Here is a 17063-nt window from a genome sequence, read left to right as displayed (position 1 = left end):
GAAGAACCGACTCATTGGAAAAGATCCTGATGCTGGGAAAGATTGAAGGTGAAAGGAGAAGGGGACGACAGAGGATGAAATGGTTGGATGGCATCACCAGCTCAATGGACATGATGCTGAGTAAGCTCCAGGCGTTGATGATGGACAGGGAGGCCTGGCGTGCTACAGTCCATGGGGTCGCAAAGAGTCAGGCATCACTGAGCGACTGAACTGAACTGAGCTAATGCAGTATAGGTGGGGAGCCAAGAAACTTAAACAGGCAGAAAAAGATTAATTAATAATGAAAGTAAGTGGTAACTTCTGACATTCTAGAATGTTTTATATCTTGATCTAAGTGAGGGTTACCTTGGTGACTACCTATGTAAAATTTCATCAAGCTATGTAGTTGGATATGCATGCCATTTAAAGATTAAAAATAATGGAAGACTTTACTTGTTTTACACTTATATAAATCCTCACCAATTACTATTTGAACCTTTTCACAGAGATATACAAAATTACCAGAATATAAAATAAATAAGGGAGAAAGCTGAAGGAAAGAAAAATAAAGACAGAAATAAAAATAATAAGCTGAAGTTAATGCTGTTACCCCCCTGTTACCCCTCAAATACATGCTGTTAAGTCTCGTTGCTTGTGGTGGGCTGAAATTCTGGCTCTGAGCCTATGAAAAGAGGGAGACATGACTCACGATCACCACAAGATAAAAACAAAACAGCAGCTCAGGAGAAGCCCAGCTATTCTTGGTTTGGAGGACTGAGAGACCTTTTTCCCTTGGGCCTACATGAAAATGACACTGAGAAATATACTGAACTATGTTCCCAACAATATCCATACCATAAATTTAATATTGCCTTTCATTGATTGTTGTCACATAGAGTGTTTTGTTTTGTTTTGTTTTAATGTGGGGCAGTGATATAACAACGGAGCACAGTTCATTAAAAGCAGAAACACAGGGGCTAAAATAAAAAATACCAGGCAAGGAAGTATTTTACAAAATAGAATTCTGCAAAATAGAAAGTAGAAACGATATTCTCGTAGTTTCAAAGCAGGGGAGCAGTCATCTGGAGAACTTCAGAAAGGCTTCACAGAGAAGGGGATTTCAACTGGGCCTTGAATAAAGATCAGAAGACATCAGATAAGTTGACAGCAAAAAAGAAGCCATCCCTAGTAGTAGGGGACCAGCACAAGCCAAAAGGTGAAAGAAAAAATGTGATAGGAAAATGTAAGGAAACAAGAAGGCCAGAGCGGTTTATTACATAAAATGGTTAAGAAGACAAAAATGAGATGTTGAGGCTAGAACTTGGAGGTACCAGAAGCTGGGTTAAAAGGTTAATTCTTTATCTGAAGGACAAAGGGCAGGATACTAACATTTCAGATTTCTGAAAGAGGGGTGTTATAATAAGAGCTGTTTTTAGGAAGATTAATCTGACCGTCCTTGGCTTTTTGAGAAAAGCAGAAGGAAACTAAATTAGAGGGCTCTTCTCCAAGGCTCTAGACAATACCTCTGTGATGAAACATGGACACATCCTAATTTTACCTGTAGTCAGGGTTGAAGGATTGGCTGAAAGTCATTGTCTCCAAGGCAACAATGAGGAACACACCCATAGCCATCAGTTAGTTCCCTCTCCTGGGCCATAATTTAAATTTAGGCTGTGGTTTGAAACAACAACATAAAGCAGCTAAGAAGAGCAGGAAGGAAGTTTTGGATCTTTCTCATAGAAACATGGAAAGGAAGGGAGAGATGGAAAACAAAACATTTTAGAAGGGAGTGGAAAAGATGACCCCCTCATGGCACTTAATGCATACAGGGAATGTTTATGCTTAAAACCCAAGAGCAGGACTGCCTTCCTGGCCTCCCCACTGGACAGGAAAGATGTTATGCAGACCTGTATAAAGGGGGCATCACTCCCTCACTTGGCTCTAGTTGCTATTTACCAGGCAAACACTCAGAGGCTCTAACTGTCTTCTTTTAAAAGAGAAAGCCAGTTGCCTGCTGTTTCTGGATCCAATGCCTGCTGACAGCAGTATAGCGGCACATACCACCCTATGTGCTACGCCTCCATTCCTTTCTGTGTTTGCAAAGCTGGTATGCCTCACCAAACATATTCACTGTTCTCTACCATGCACAAAACCCTCAGATTCCTTTCTGAAATGGCTTTGTGTCTCTGTGTACTTGAACCTCTAGGTCACTGATCATGAGCCTCCCACTCATCACCTGAAGAAAGTTTAAACAAATGCAAAGGCATAAAAATCTTGCTCTACCCTGAGCTGGCTGACTAGTATTTTATATATATATATAGTTTTGTTTAACACTGGGGGAAAAAATCTCTGTCTTGGAAATGAGCATGGCAAGAGGCTCTACCTGCTGGCATAGGTGGCTTCTGAAAAGCAGAGACCCATCATTTCAAATTGGAAATAACATCCACTCCTAGTCTTCCTGGGCCCAAACTCTCCCATTGGGAACTTTGAAAGACAGCACAATGGCTATAATGCCCATGGACATGCCTTGGTTTCTCTACTTTTCCACCTATTAAAACAGGTGGAAAACAGGTCTATAGGTCAAATACTTCTGCTGTCATAGAAAAAGCTCCTGAGAGATTCAGAATACTTGAACTCTAATTCCAACTCTACCACTTACTATTATTACAGTGGCATTGGCTAAATATTTACTTTTCTTTAATTTTTCAGTTTTCAACTGTAAAATGGGAATTACTGTTCTTTTCTTGTCCATTTTACATGTTGACATCGATAACTGAATGGCGATTATTCAGGACATGAAAGACTTCAAAGTCGTAAAGCCTTGTACAAACAAACTGGGAAGATTTTAGCTTAGTGGATCTTTGCTGGAAAGAAGAGGTTTTAGAAAACCTCTTGTTGGAGGGAAGCTTTTCTGTTAGGGTACTTTCTCTGGGGTCTTGGATTTTTGTTGACAAGAGGAGATTCTTCAAAGTATAGCTTCATTGTGACATTGCTCCCACCTCATGCTGTGATTATTCTGCTACTCTGTGAAAGAACTGGGAAGTTTGCTGAAAAAGCCAATCTCCCTCTGAACTTTACATCCTCTGTAGGGCAAGTGATGAAAAGGGTCCCTTCCTCTTAAATTTATGCATTGTCCCTTTTCCATCCTGTTAGCCACATATATTTGAGGACTGGAAGGGAACCTGGGGATTTCCTATGGCAGCCCTCACACCTGAAAGAGGAGTAAGAAGCAGCTATGAGCATGAGGGGCTTAGAGTTACACAGCTAGCCAATTGGGCTAACACAGTTCTCAAGCTCACAGAGGGCTGGGGTCTAAACTTAGCTGAATTTAGAAAACTGGGTAGCTCTGAGATAGTTACTCACCTTCCTATGACTTTGTTGACTCATTTAAAAATAGAAATGGAAAATGATCCAATCTCAAAGCCCTCTAGGGTAGAACTGGCAAGAAGAGAACATGCTTTGTCAATTTACATCCCTGTATAAATTATTATTTATAATTATTATAATTTAAAATATTAGAAGCCAGAATTGAAGCCTAAGTTTTAGGATAGTTACATGAATATAATTAACTTATTTTATATACTTTATATATATTACTATTATATATTATATATAATAGTGTATCTATATACAATAGTATGCATAATATATATATTATAGTAATATAATTTTGTAACATATAGTACATATATCCTATGCTTATAACAGAATATAATACTAGAGCTAGCTGCAGGTATTATATTAATGTTTCAGTAATATATCAATCATATTTTAAAATACATTCAGGTGTGGTAGCAAAACTGAGCAGGAATGACAGAAGGTTCACATTTTACTATCCCAGACACTCACAATCTCCACCACCATGTAAATCCCAAATATAGTGGTTCATTTATTACAATTGATGAACCTACACTGACACATCATTATTACCCAGAGTCCACTTTCCATTGGCGTTCATTCTTGGTGGTGTATATTCTGTGTATTTGGATAAATTATGATACACATCAACCACTAGAGTATCATACAAAATCGCTTCACTGCTTTAAAAGTCCTCTGGGCTTTGCCTATTCATCTCTCCTTCTGCTCTAAGTGCTGGAAATCACTGATCTTTTTACTGTTTCCATAGTTTTGCCTTTTCCAGACTGTCATGTATTTAAAATCATACAGTGTGCATTTTTTTGAGATTGGCTTCTTTAACTTAAATGCATTTAAGATTCCTCTGTGTCTTTTCATGGCTTGAAAGCTCATTTCTTTTTATTACTGAACATTCCATTGTGTTCTTTCCTGGAGAATCCCAGGGATGGTGGAGCCTGGTGGGCTGCCATCTATGGGGTCACACAGAGTCGAACATTACTGAAGCAACTTAGCAACATTCCATTGAGGGCTTCCCTGGTGGCTCAAGTGGTAAAGAAACTGCCTGCAATGCAGGAGATACAGGTTCCATTCCTAGGTTGGGAAGATCCCTTGGAGGAGGGCATGGCAACTCATTCCAGTATTCTTGTCTGGAAAATCCCATGAACAGAGGAGCCCAGTATGCTACAGTCCATGGGGTCACAAAAGAGTCGGACACAACTTAGTGACTAAACAACAAAAACATTCCATCATCTGATGTACCAAAGTTATCCACTTACATACCAAAGGACATCTGGGTAGCTTTCAAGTGTTGGCAGTTATGAATAAAGCTACTATAAACATTACATGCAGGTTTTTGTGTGGACAAAATTTTTCAGTTCATTTGTGTAAATCCTAAGGAGTATGATCACTAGATTATGTAGTAAAAATATTTTAATTTTGAAAGACTGCTAAATTGTCTAAGCAGCTGTACCATTATGCATTTTCATCAGCAACATATGAGCATTCTTGTTAATCCACGTTCTCATCAACATTTGGTGTTGTCAATGTTCTGAAATTTGACCATCCTAATAGATGTGTGTAGTAGATGTGTGTGTTATAATTTTCAATTCCCTAATGATATATAATACTAAATATATTTTCAAATTCTACTTTTCATCTGTATATCTTCTTTGGTGAAGTGTTTGCTCAGGTCTTTTTTTTCTGTTTGTAAAAGACTGTTTTTAGAGCAGTTTTAAGTTCACAGAAAAATTAAGAGGAAGGTACAGAGATTTCGGTATACTTCCTGAGTTGGCTTTTCTGGGTCTTTTGCCTCTCCATATAAACTTTAGAGATCAATTTGTCAATATCCACAACACAACTTGCTAGGATACTGATTAAGATTGTACTGATCCATAGACCAAGTTGGGAAGAATTGGTATTAGGCAATATTGAATCTTCCTATCAATGAATATTTCTATGAATATCACTCCATGTATTTAGCTCTGCATCAGAATTTTGTTGTTTTCCTCATACTGATTTTATTCATATTTTGTTAGATTTATACCTAAGTATAAGTACAATTTTGAGGGGGTAATAACGAGTATCATAATTATTGTAACTTCAATACAACACATTGTAACTTCAAACTCCACTTGTTCATTCTGGTATATGAGAAAGTGAGTGATGTTTGTCAACATATTAGCTCTGTATCATGTACCCTTGCTAAAATTGCCTGTTCGTTCCAGGAGGGATATTTTTGATTTACCCTTTCAGATTTTCTACATGAACAATCCTATCTTCTGTGAAGAAAGACAATTATTTCTTCTTTCTAAATCTGTTTATCTTTTCTTATATTACTATATTTTCTAGAAGTTTTTGTACAATGTTGAAAAGAAGTATTTAGAGAACATACTTGTCTTATTCAGGAGAATAGTGAAAAATTCAGTTTCTTACCATGAAGTATGACAGTATGATGTTAATTACAGGTTTTTGTAGATATTCTTTATCAAGTTGAGGAAGTTTCCCCATTATTCCTGTTTTGATGAGAGCTTTTAATCATGAAAGACTAGTTAATTCTGTCAAATGCTTTTTCTTCATCTATTAATATGATCATATGATTATGAGAGTATTAATATGATGGGTTATATTAATTAATTCTCAATACTGAACCAGCCTTGCCTATCTGGTTGTGGTGTCTGATACTTTTCACACATTGTTGGATTTGACTTGTTAATATTTTGTTGAGAATTTCATACTTATGTTTATGAAGGATTTGGTCTATGATTTTCTTTGGTTTTGATATCAGGGTAATGCTGGCCTCGTAAAATGTTAGGATGTACTCCCTCTGTTTCTGTCTTCTGGAAGAGACTGTAGAAAATTGGTACAATTTTTCTTTAAATATTTTGTAGACTTCACCATTCAAACCATCTGGGCCTGTTTTTTGGTTTTGTTTGTTTTTTCTGTTTTAGAATTCAATTAGATTTAATTTCTTTCTAGATATCAGCCTATTTATATAGTCTATTTCTTCTTGTGTGAGTTTTGGCAGATTGTGTCTTTCAAGGAATTGGTTCATTTCATCTAGGTTTTTAAGTCTGTGGACATAGATTCATTCATAGTATCCCTTTATTTTTTAACATCCAAGGGATCTCTAGTGATGTTCCCTATTTCATTTCTGGTATTAGTAATGTTTATCTTTTCTTTTTTTTTTCTTAGTCTGGCTAAAGAATTATACAGTTTATCAATCTTTTCAAAGAAATAGTTTTGCTTTCACTGATTTTCTCTACAGATTTCCTGTTTCCAATTTTATTGATTTTTATATTAACTTTTATTATTTTCTTCTGCTTACTTTGCATTTAATTTGCTTTCTTTTTCTAGTAACCTTAAGAAGAAACCTTATTGACTTGACAACTTTCTTCTTTTCTAATATATGTATTGAATGCTATAAAATTCCCTCTAATTGCTGTTTTCATGGCATTCTACAAATTTTGATATGCTGTGTTCTCTTTTATTTTGTTCAAAATATTATTTAATTCCTCTAGAGACATTTTCTTTGACCTATGTGCTATTCTGATGTGTGTAGCTTTATCTCCAATTATTAGGGGATTTTTCTAGCTAACGTTCTGTTATTTCTAGTTTAATTTCATTGTGGTCTGAAAGCAAACATTGCTTTATTTCTATTTTTAAGCTTTGTAAGATATGCCTTATGGCTCTGAATGTAGACTATCTTGGTGAATGTTCCATGAAGTTTGAGAGAAAGCAAAATTTGCTATTTTGGGATGAAATCATCTATAGATGTCCTTTATATCCAGCTGATTGATGGTCCTGTTAAGTTCAACTCAGTCCTTACTGATTTTCTGCCTGCTAGATCTATCTCTGATAGAGGCATGCTAATGTTTCTAAATACAACGGTAGATTCATCTATTTTTCTTTGCACTTCTCATTGTCAGGTACATTCACAGTAAAGGTTGTTACTTCTTCTTGGAGTGTGGACCCTTTATCATTATGTAAGGTCCCTCTTTATCCGTAATAAAAACTTGCACTAAAATTTGCTGTCTGAAATTAGTATAGTGACTATTGTTTTGTTTTGTTTAATATATCTCTAATGATATACTCTCTCTGTATTCTATGATCTCTGACGGTATACCCCTCTTTATCCCTTTATGGCTAATCTGTCTGTGTCTTTATACATAAAATGAGTTTCCTGCACACAACATAAAATTGAATCTTTGTTGTTGATCCATTCTGGCAATCTCTGTCATGTAATTAGTATATTTAGACACTGATGCTTAAAGTGTTTATTGAGCATTAATATCTACCATATTTGTTACTATTTTCTATTTGTTGCCTTTGTTCTTTATCCCCACTTTTGTCTTCTACACTTTTCCTGCCATTTATAGTTTTAATTGAGTATCTCATGTAATTCTGTTTCCTTTCTTAGCATATCAACTTTCATTCTTTTTTAACTTGAATTCTTCTTTAATTCAACTTTTTTTCCTACAAATGTAGAAGTTTCAGTATACATTTATGCATGCTAAGTCACTTCAGCCATGTCGAACTCTTTGCGACCCTATGGACTGTAGCCCACTAGGCTCCTCTGTCCCTAGGCTTCTCCAGGCAAGAATACTGCAGTCAGTTGCTGTGCCCTCCTTCAAAATCCATTTGAAAGAAAGTGAAAGTGAAAGTGAAAGTCCCTCAGTCCTGTCTGACTCTGTGCAACCCCATGGATTATATAGTTCATGCAGTTCTCCAGGCCAGAATATAGGAGTGGGTAGCCTTTCCTTTCTCCGGGGTATCTTCCCAACCCGGGGATCAAACCCAGGTCTGCCCACATTGGAGGTGGATTCTTCACCAGCTGAGCCATGAAGGAAGCCCAGCAATACTGGAGTGGATATCCTCTCCCTTCTCCAGCAGATCTTTCTGACCCAGGAATTTAACCAGGGGTCTTCTGCATCACAGGTGGATTCTTTACTAACTGAGCTATCATGGAAGCCCTTACAACTAATCAAAGACCCCTTTTAAATAACACTATACTGCCTCACAGGTAGTGCAATTATTGAAAATTTGCCATATTTTACAGTGCATCTTTCTCTCTTCTTTATATTGTAAAAAATGTTTAATCTTATCTCTCAAATAATTTAAGGTAGCTTATAAGTTTTAAGATAATGCTACAAGGCTTTTCACAGAAACTGCACAAAAATAATACTTGTAATGAACTGAATATTTATCACAAGACATTAAGGCATGTAGATCACAGTTCAGTTCAGTCACTCAGTCACGCCCAACTCCTTGAGACCCCATGGACTGCAGCACGCCAGGCTTCCCCGCCCATCACCAACTCTCAGAGCTGCTCAAACTCATGTCCATCGAGTCAGTGATGCCATCCAACCACCTCATCCTCTGTTGTCCCCTTCTCCTCCTGCTTCCAATCTCTCTCAGCATCAGGGTCTTTTCTAAAGCGTCAGTTCTTCATATAAGGTGGTCAAATTATTGGAGCTTCAGCTTCAGCATCAGTTCTTCCAAAGAATATTCAGGACTGACTTCCTTTAGGATGGACTGGTTGGATCTCCTTGCAGTCCAAGGGACTTTCAAGAATCTTCTCCAATACCTCAGTTCGAAAGCAACAATTTTTTGTCACTAATCTTTCTTTATGGTCCAACTCTTTCTTTTATTTTAAGAGTTTATGGTCCAACTCTTTTCTTTATTGGTCCAACACCAACGCATACTCAAAGTCAATCTGTATGCTTATCTATCACCTAGGTGATTCTCTCATATTGAAATGACAAGTGCTTCACTATGATCATCATCCTTCAGCAAATACTGGGACGGAGCTGAGCTTTCTTTGGTGTCTTTCAGTGCTGCATACCCTTTTCCTCTCTCCTGGTTCCTCACCCTAATCACTCTCCACTGAGGAATCCATACTATAGCTGGACCATTCCTGTACTCATTAAGTTGTTAACTGATCCCTGATAAAGTGGCAACTAAAATATGAAATATGGTATTGATCAGAAAGAACATGGATTGAGACTAAGTCTGTCATTTACTATTTGGCAAAATAATAAACTACTCTCCAATTTTCACATTTATAAAATGAGGTTGATGATAGGGCCTCATAAGATTGTTCTAATGACTAAATCTTAAGATCAAGTTAATGTTCATGACTCAGCAGCTCCATGTCTGAATCTCAGTTCCAGCTCAAGCTCATAATTCAGGCTCTCTGAGCATAAATTTATTCTTCAGCAGAATGAAGAGAAAGATACCTTTTTCATGGCAGTTTTGTTAGATAAAATAAAATAGTGATGCAAAATGCCTCACTCATAACTAACCCTGAAGAACCATTAGCTTCTGTCTCCTTTCCCAACCGTTAAAAATTTTCAATAACGTTTTCAATGTTAATGTAGCAAGGCAATTCAATAATTGCCTTTTAGAGGACAATTTCACTGGACCACAACTTCTACACCCAAAGGAATCAGCTGTAATGACAGAATGACAATCAATCAGTGAAGATTGGATTTTGAGGTAGAGAAACATGCTCCTGTAATTATAATCTACAAACAGTTATGTCATCATTTCTATAGTGTTGGCCTGCTTTCCATATATTCTCAGGAATCCTAATTCTCTACATTTTGCAATATAAAAATAACCGTAATTCGGTATGTCTAGAAATGGCTGAACAAATGTTCCTCACTCTTACTAGAGCGCAAGTATCTCTTTTAAAGAAATCCTAACAGTGATGGCTCCTTCATCTCTAACCCAGATTTGGCTATTTGCACCTCATTCTGTATGTGTGCGCTCTATTGTGCCTGACTCTTTGCAGCCAATTTACTGTAGCCAGCCAGTATCCTGTCCAAAATCCCTGTCCATGGGATTTTTCCAGGCAAGAATACTGAAGTGGGTTGCCATTTCTTTCTCTAGGGGATCTTCCAGATCTAGGGATCGATCTTGTATCTCTCATGTCTCCTTCATTGGCAGGCAGATTCTTTACCACTGTACCACCTGGAAAGCTCCATCTCAAACTATAGTACTTCCCAAAGGGTATAGTAGTGAGTATTTAATCTGTGTTCTGCATCCACTGAAGGTCTTTGCCAGTCCATCTGTTTATCCTTGTTTCTCTAGCAGTCATCATAGTTTCTAGCAAAAAATATGTACTCTATTCACATTTAATGAATAATGATACATCTGATAAGAGGTAAATTTCTGGCTGAGCACAATGCTTGATTTAATTCTCACAGCAATAATATGAAATGTGATACCATTCTTAATTTACCTATAAGGACACCAAAGTCAGAGGGCTTTGCTTCTTCACATTCCTATGTCATACGTGGCAGAGGCAGGAATTTGAGTCAGGTTTGTTTGTCTCTATGATGTTTATCTCTATGATATGTAAGATGGTTTCCCTGGTGGCTCAGTCAGTAAAGAATCCGCCTGCAGTTCAGGACACCTGGGTTCAATCCCTGGGTTGGGAAGATTCCCCTGGAGGAGGGCGCAACAACCCACTTCAGTATTCTTGCCTGGAGAATCCCCAAGGACAGAGGAGCCTGGTGGGCTGCAGTCTATGGGGTTGCAAAGAGTCAGACATGACTGAAGTGACTAAGCACAGCACAGCACATGACGTGTGAGTAAAGGTTAAACAACCAGCTCTCTGAGGGGGAAAAAAAGTGTTATTAGTAGCACATGCCAGTTTTCATGGTGTAAATACTGCCACCATGGTCAATTTTAAGCTACTATGGTAACATCAGTGGGTTCACAAAATTTAACAATTGACTCCTGTAAGCTGCTACACACTTGCTTCAGCACACCATTAGTTTCACTGCAAGTTTAGGGTAATTTCAACTAACCTAAAGCTGCTACTAAGGCTTCTAGTCCTATCTTGGTAGCTGAGAACCTTACCAATAACTAGAGCACAATCACCCCCTATAACTTTTGGCTGTTGGTGACCACTATATTCCAGACTATTTTGCAGCTGGTCATATTAGTGACAAACCCCTTCATCAGGAATGTTCTTCCTTCCCCCACAAATCAGCCACCTACTTCTGTTTTAGGCATGAATTAAGAACAGATTTTAAAGTAACAAACCCGAAATATCCCACTCTTCTGACTTCTCACCGTTAAAAAGAGAGAGAGAAAGAGAAAGCAATACCCTCTTGGGTATTTATCAGGGAGGCCTTCTTTAAGCTGTATAGTTGTTTTGTGACAGGAATGACAGTTGAAAAGCTGTGTTCATTTCCAAATAACAATGTTATTATCTGAAGCTGCTTATTGTTAGTGTCTTCAGGCAGTAAAAAATGTTTCAAAAACCTCACTGAGTCCCGAAAATTTTCTTGCGATTGTCTGGAATGACTTGGAATGCTGGTGGAATCCACACAGGATGATTAGAGGGTAAGCGTTTGGCACTCTTAAAAACTCTCACGTTAGTTTCTCCCTTGGGAAACTGCTCAAGAACATGTTGTATTGGGAATGAAAAGCTGCTAGGTAAATGGAATCATTTCTTTGTGACTTGGGGATTTCTCTGAGCCAGAATGCTATCCAAGCTTCATCCCTGTGACTGAAGAAAATTGCATCAGCTGCTCACAGGATACCAGTTTTCAATATGACATCTATTTAAGCAATGCCCTGGATGGCAGATGTTGGATCTTGGTTACTGGATGTGTGTGTGACTAAATGCATGGGAGCCTGGCTTCATCTCTCTGGCTTACTAGCAAAAGTTTGAAAATTATTCAGGAAAAGACAATGTCAGAGCAACATAGATTTTTCAGGAAGAAAAATGGTGCTATTTATTTGTGTGCCGAATTGATGCTTTTGAACTGTGGTGTTGGAGAAGACTCTTGGACTGCAAGGAGATCAAACAAGTCAGTCCTGAAGAAAATCAACCCTGAACATTCATTGGAAGGACTGATGTTGAAGCTGAAGCTCCAATACTTTGGCCACCTGATGCAAAGATCTGACTCATTGGAAAAGACCCTGATGCTAGGAAAGATTGCAGGCAGGAAGAGAAAGGGACAACAGAGGATGAGATGGTTGGATGGCATCACTGACTCAATGGTCATGAGTTTGGGCAAGCTCTGGGAGTTGGTGATGGACAGGGAAGCCTGGCGTGCTGCAGTCCCTGGGGTCGCAAAGAGCTGGACATGACTGAGCAACTGATATGAACTGATATGTATATATAAGTTGGGTATTTATGGTTCTTTGTGCATATGTGTAAAACTACACATGACTTGGATGAAAGAAGACAGAAAATAGGTGAAATGGAGTCTATAGCTTAAGGCCGAAAGACTTTATCCTTTCCTTGCTATGCTATTAACTAACTCTATATTCTGGAAACATTATTTAGCTTTTCTTATCCTTAATTGTTTTGAGTAGAAACATGGTAGTTTGAAACCTACAGATTCACCAATCTTTTTTTAATTCCTAGATTCCAGATGATAAATTTAATAATGCTTTTGTCATTATTGTCAAAATTGGATTGAACAAGACATATCTCAAAGGAAACAAATGATATCCAAATTATAGCATTCTTGGGGAAAAAAGTTATTAAACTTTAAATAAAGCCCCTGTGATTCTTTTGCCTTTGACCAAGACTGTATTCACATACATCTGATGAAAGCAAAAAAAAAAATACGTCAATCATCCAGATGGTTCTAAGTGTTTTATATCTGTCATCATACCAGCCAAACACCTGGATGATTGCATTCATTTTCATTCTTTAGCCAGATGTTTTGAAATCATAGAGGTATGACTCAGATAAAAAGTAGATGCTTTTAATCCATAAGGCAGAATAAGGTGCAATAAAAGCTAGAAAAGGAAGAAAATGATCAATTTTTGAGCACCTACTCCTTGTCAGACACTTTCACTCATACATTTAACCATCATAAACATCATAAGGCATTATTCCCAACTTACAGGTAAGGAAACTGCAACTCAATAATTTAAATTATTTGCCAATGTCACATATCTAAGAAGCAGTAAACCTGGGACCTGAATTTATTATGGAGAGAACTATTAGAAATGAATACAATTAATTTATGACTAATGAAATTAAGAGCTGAGGACAATAGAATTGCTGCATAAATTTAAAAAAAGAACATACATGTAGACATAGAGACAGACATAATTAGTGCTCCTATTGTTCATTTGAAGGACTTTTTAATCCAAGCCCATAATAGATGTCTATAGAAGGAGTAACAAAACCAACCCAGAAGAATTGGTACAGTGTTGCATAGGTCTCCTGGTTGCTCCATGTTTTATTTATTTATTTATTTATTTTTGCTCTGACCAAATGGTAAAGGGCTTCCTCATGGCTCAGGTGGTAAAGAATCTGCCTGCAATGCAGGAGACCTGGGTTCAGTCCCTGGGTCTAGAAGATCCCCTGGAGAAGGGAATGGCAACCCACTCTAGTATCCTTGCCTGGAGAATTCCATGGCAGAGGAGCCTGGAGGGCTACAGTCCATGGAGTCACAAAGAGTTGGACATGACTGAGTAACTAATACACGCACAAATGGTAAAATTGAACACAATTGCCTCATTTTTTCATCTCCCTGAAGTTAGAAAATTTGGATGGCTTTGTAGGAATAATGTAGCTCATTATACAAGTGTATGCAAAACACTATGCAAATATATGTGATGATTTACTAGGGGAAAGATTCTGAAGATTTGGATTTTATATCTCCTGGTAAATAACCTGGTGGGGTAAACTTCCTTCTGTACACAGCAGAAGCAAGTTGGCCCATCCTAAGATTCTCAACAATGGCTTAATCTTTGGGGAAACAATGAATCAGATTTTTTCCTCTCTCTATGCCAAGGAACACAAACTCTTGAGCCCACATAGAAAGGAAATCTAATGCAAGTCCTATAAGACTGCTCATCTATAGGATAGAACTGATGATTCACAGCCAACAGCTATATTCTGATCAGAGTCACTGCAAAGAGAAGAGCTGATTGACTTGCAAAGAATTGTCAAGAAAAAGATACCTGACATTTTCTAAGACAGAGAGAATAATTCTTCTGAGGTTACTCTACTTGGCTCTCATATTGAAGAAAGGATAATTTCTCAGATGTTGAAGATGATTATGCAAATCCATGAAGGCAGATCTGGTCACAAGCTTTCAGTACCCAAGTTGCTGACCTATAGGTTAGAAAACTGGGAAGAACATTCATTTTCTAAATAAATATAGGGACAAGAATTTACAGGATAAGGAAATGAGGGTGAAGGAGGGCAAATGAGTGTATAAATGTTATTTCCAGAATGTGAGTGAATGGGTTGGAGATAATGCACCCTTTGGAAATACAAAATGTTGGAAGATTTCAGAGAGGGAAATAAATCATATAAGAATTTGGAGTGCTTTTTATGGACTGAAATAGAAGGAAATGAAACATCTTCAATAAATTTTGGATAGAAACTTTGTATATCTGTGTTATTTAAATATTAGGAAAAAATGATCAAATCAGCCAAAATTCAGCCAGAATAATCTCTTTGGAAAACTTAACACATACATATCTCAGTTATGTAGGAGAAAATGAAAAACTGGAAACAAATTGTGTATCTTTATACTCAGATTCTTTCTGACCTAGCAGACACTGGGAATGTTCTATATTTAAGTTCAGCACTTTCCTGAACCAACACAATTCAAATCTGAACACTGCTTTAGAGGTCTCATCTCCCTAATCAGTAGAGTCTGAAATTTTTCTCACTGCCCTGATATAATGTCTTAGATGCCTTTCTGGAGTTGTCCTAAGCTAGCAATAAAAATGGTTAAAATGTGCTAAGCATTGGGCTTGTTCAGTTACTTTTTTTAAATACCATACCTAATCATCTTATTTAAAAATCAAACAACCCTTGAAGGTAGATATTAGAACTCTCTCAGATAGGTATTCCTATTTATCTCTTTAACAGATGGAGAAGAGAGAGTTCTAAGTGGTGAATTAACTTGTTCTAAGACACTCAGCTAGTAAGCAACAGACCAGGGAAACAAAAGCTCATGCTAGTTACCATTACACAAGACTGCTCTTCAGTTTCACATGGCACCCCAACCACATACACACTCACATTTTCTTATTTATAAGCCCTACTAATTCCTCCAAAGGGCTTAAAACTCAACTTGATCACGGTCTCCTCCCAAGAGGGTCTATACATTTGCCATTTTCTTTCCTAAAGCTAAAGGAATGACAAAAATCAGTCAAACCCATGAACCTGTCATCTATCTGAACATACTTTTTCTGCTCCAGCTTCAAGAATCATCTCCTGAGATGCAGAACCAACAAAAATTAGCCCAGAGTTCCCTGTAACCCTTGGTACTGTGATTTGTACTTTTGTCGGGATCTGACACCAATCCCGACTACATAAGGGTATTTCTTTTTCCTCCTATACACCCTACCATTTCTTGACAATTAATCACCCATTCCCCAGTGAACACAGTTTATGTCCAAGCAGGTCTCAGGCTGAGAACACAAAGTTTCTGATGTGTATAAATCCACTGTTAATAGACAGATAAAACAGCAAAGTTCTGTTTCATTCCTCATATCCATGACAAGATGCACCCACATCAACTTAAGGAACACTTAGCCATCAGGGTTGTCTTATTTCTTTCTAGATCAAGAAACTCAAGTCCGAAGTTTATCTCTCTGGGAAGTTTCCTGGATCAAGAACAAATGATCAGAAGCAAAGGATATTAAATACTTTAAAATATAGCGGTACAGGTACAAAAACATCAACCCCTACTTCAAAAATCTAAAGCTGAAAACAGAAAATTCTACTGACATTTACAGATGCTGGCTGGCAGAACTGACAAAAAGTTCCTAAGAAAGTTGAATTATAAATGCAATTCAAAGGACTTTAACCCTTTGATTGTCTGCATACAAGCTATATTTGCTTCCTTGATTATATACCTATAAAATGTTTTTAAAAAAACTTTATTAAACAAGAGCATTCATATAGAAAAATTTCCTAAATGTACAGCTCAATAGGCTTTTTACAAAGTGAGCACCCTTGTATCACTAGCATCCAGATCAAAAAAGAGACCATTCGTGCCTCACTGAAGATTCTCATGCCACTTTCCTGGTCCTTATCCACCTGTGTTCTGCCCAAGGGTAACCACTTGCCTGTGATTTCTTAAACGGAGATTTTTGTCCATCTCAGAATTTCACTTGTATAGAATCATGCCATATGTGCTATCTTGTGAGTAGCTTTTTCTCATTCAACATTAAATCTGAGAGTCATCCATATTGCTACAGATGAATGGACTTCCATTTAGCATTTTCTGAATAATATTCCATATGAATACATCATGATTTCTTATGTATTCTACTGCAGAGGGATATTTGAATTGACTTTTCATTATTACGAGTGTGCTTGATGTCCAGTTAATATACATGTGCTTGTGTGTGTGTGCTTGTGTGTGTGTGTGCTTGTGTGTGTGTGTGCTTGTGTGTGTGTGTGTGTGCTCAGTGCGACTCTTTGTGACCCCATGGACTGTAGCCCACCAGGCTCTTCTGTTGATGGGATTTTTCAAGAAAAATACTGATATGGGTTGCCATTTCCTCCTCCAGGGGATCTTCCTGACCCAGGGATTGAACCCGCATCTCCTGTGTCTCCCGCATTGCAGGTGGATTCTTTACCCTCTGAGACATCAGAAAAACACTTTTGATGAAAGCATGATTACATTGTTCTATTTTTCCCAGTAATATATGCTCAGATTAGTAGTTATCAAACTTTCTCTCATTGGTTTTGATTATATATCCAATACAATAAGGTGATTTTA

The sequence above is a fragment of the Budorcas taxicolor genome, chromosome 8, assembly GCF_023091745.1.
Source record: "Budorcas taxicolor isolate Tak-1 chromosome 8, Takin1.1, whole genome shotgun sequence".
Lineage (NCBI taxonomy): Eukaryota > Metazoa > Chordata > Mammalia > Artiodactyla > Bovidae > Budorcas > Budorcas taxicolor.
The sequence above is the reverse complement of the archived record's forward strand: the minus strand, read 5'-3'. Positions refer to the sequence as shown.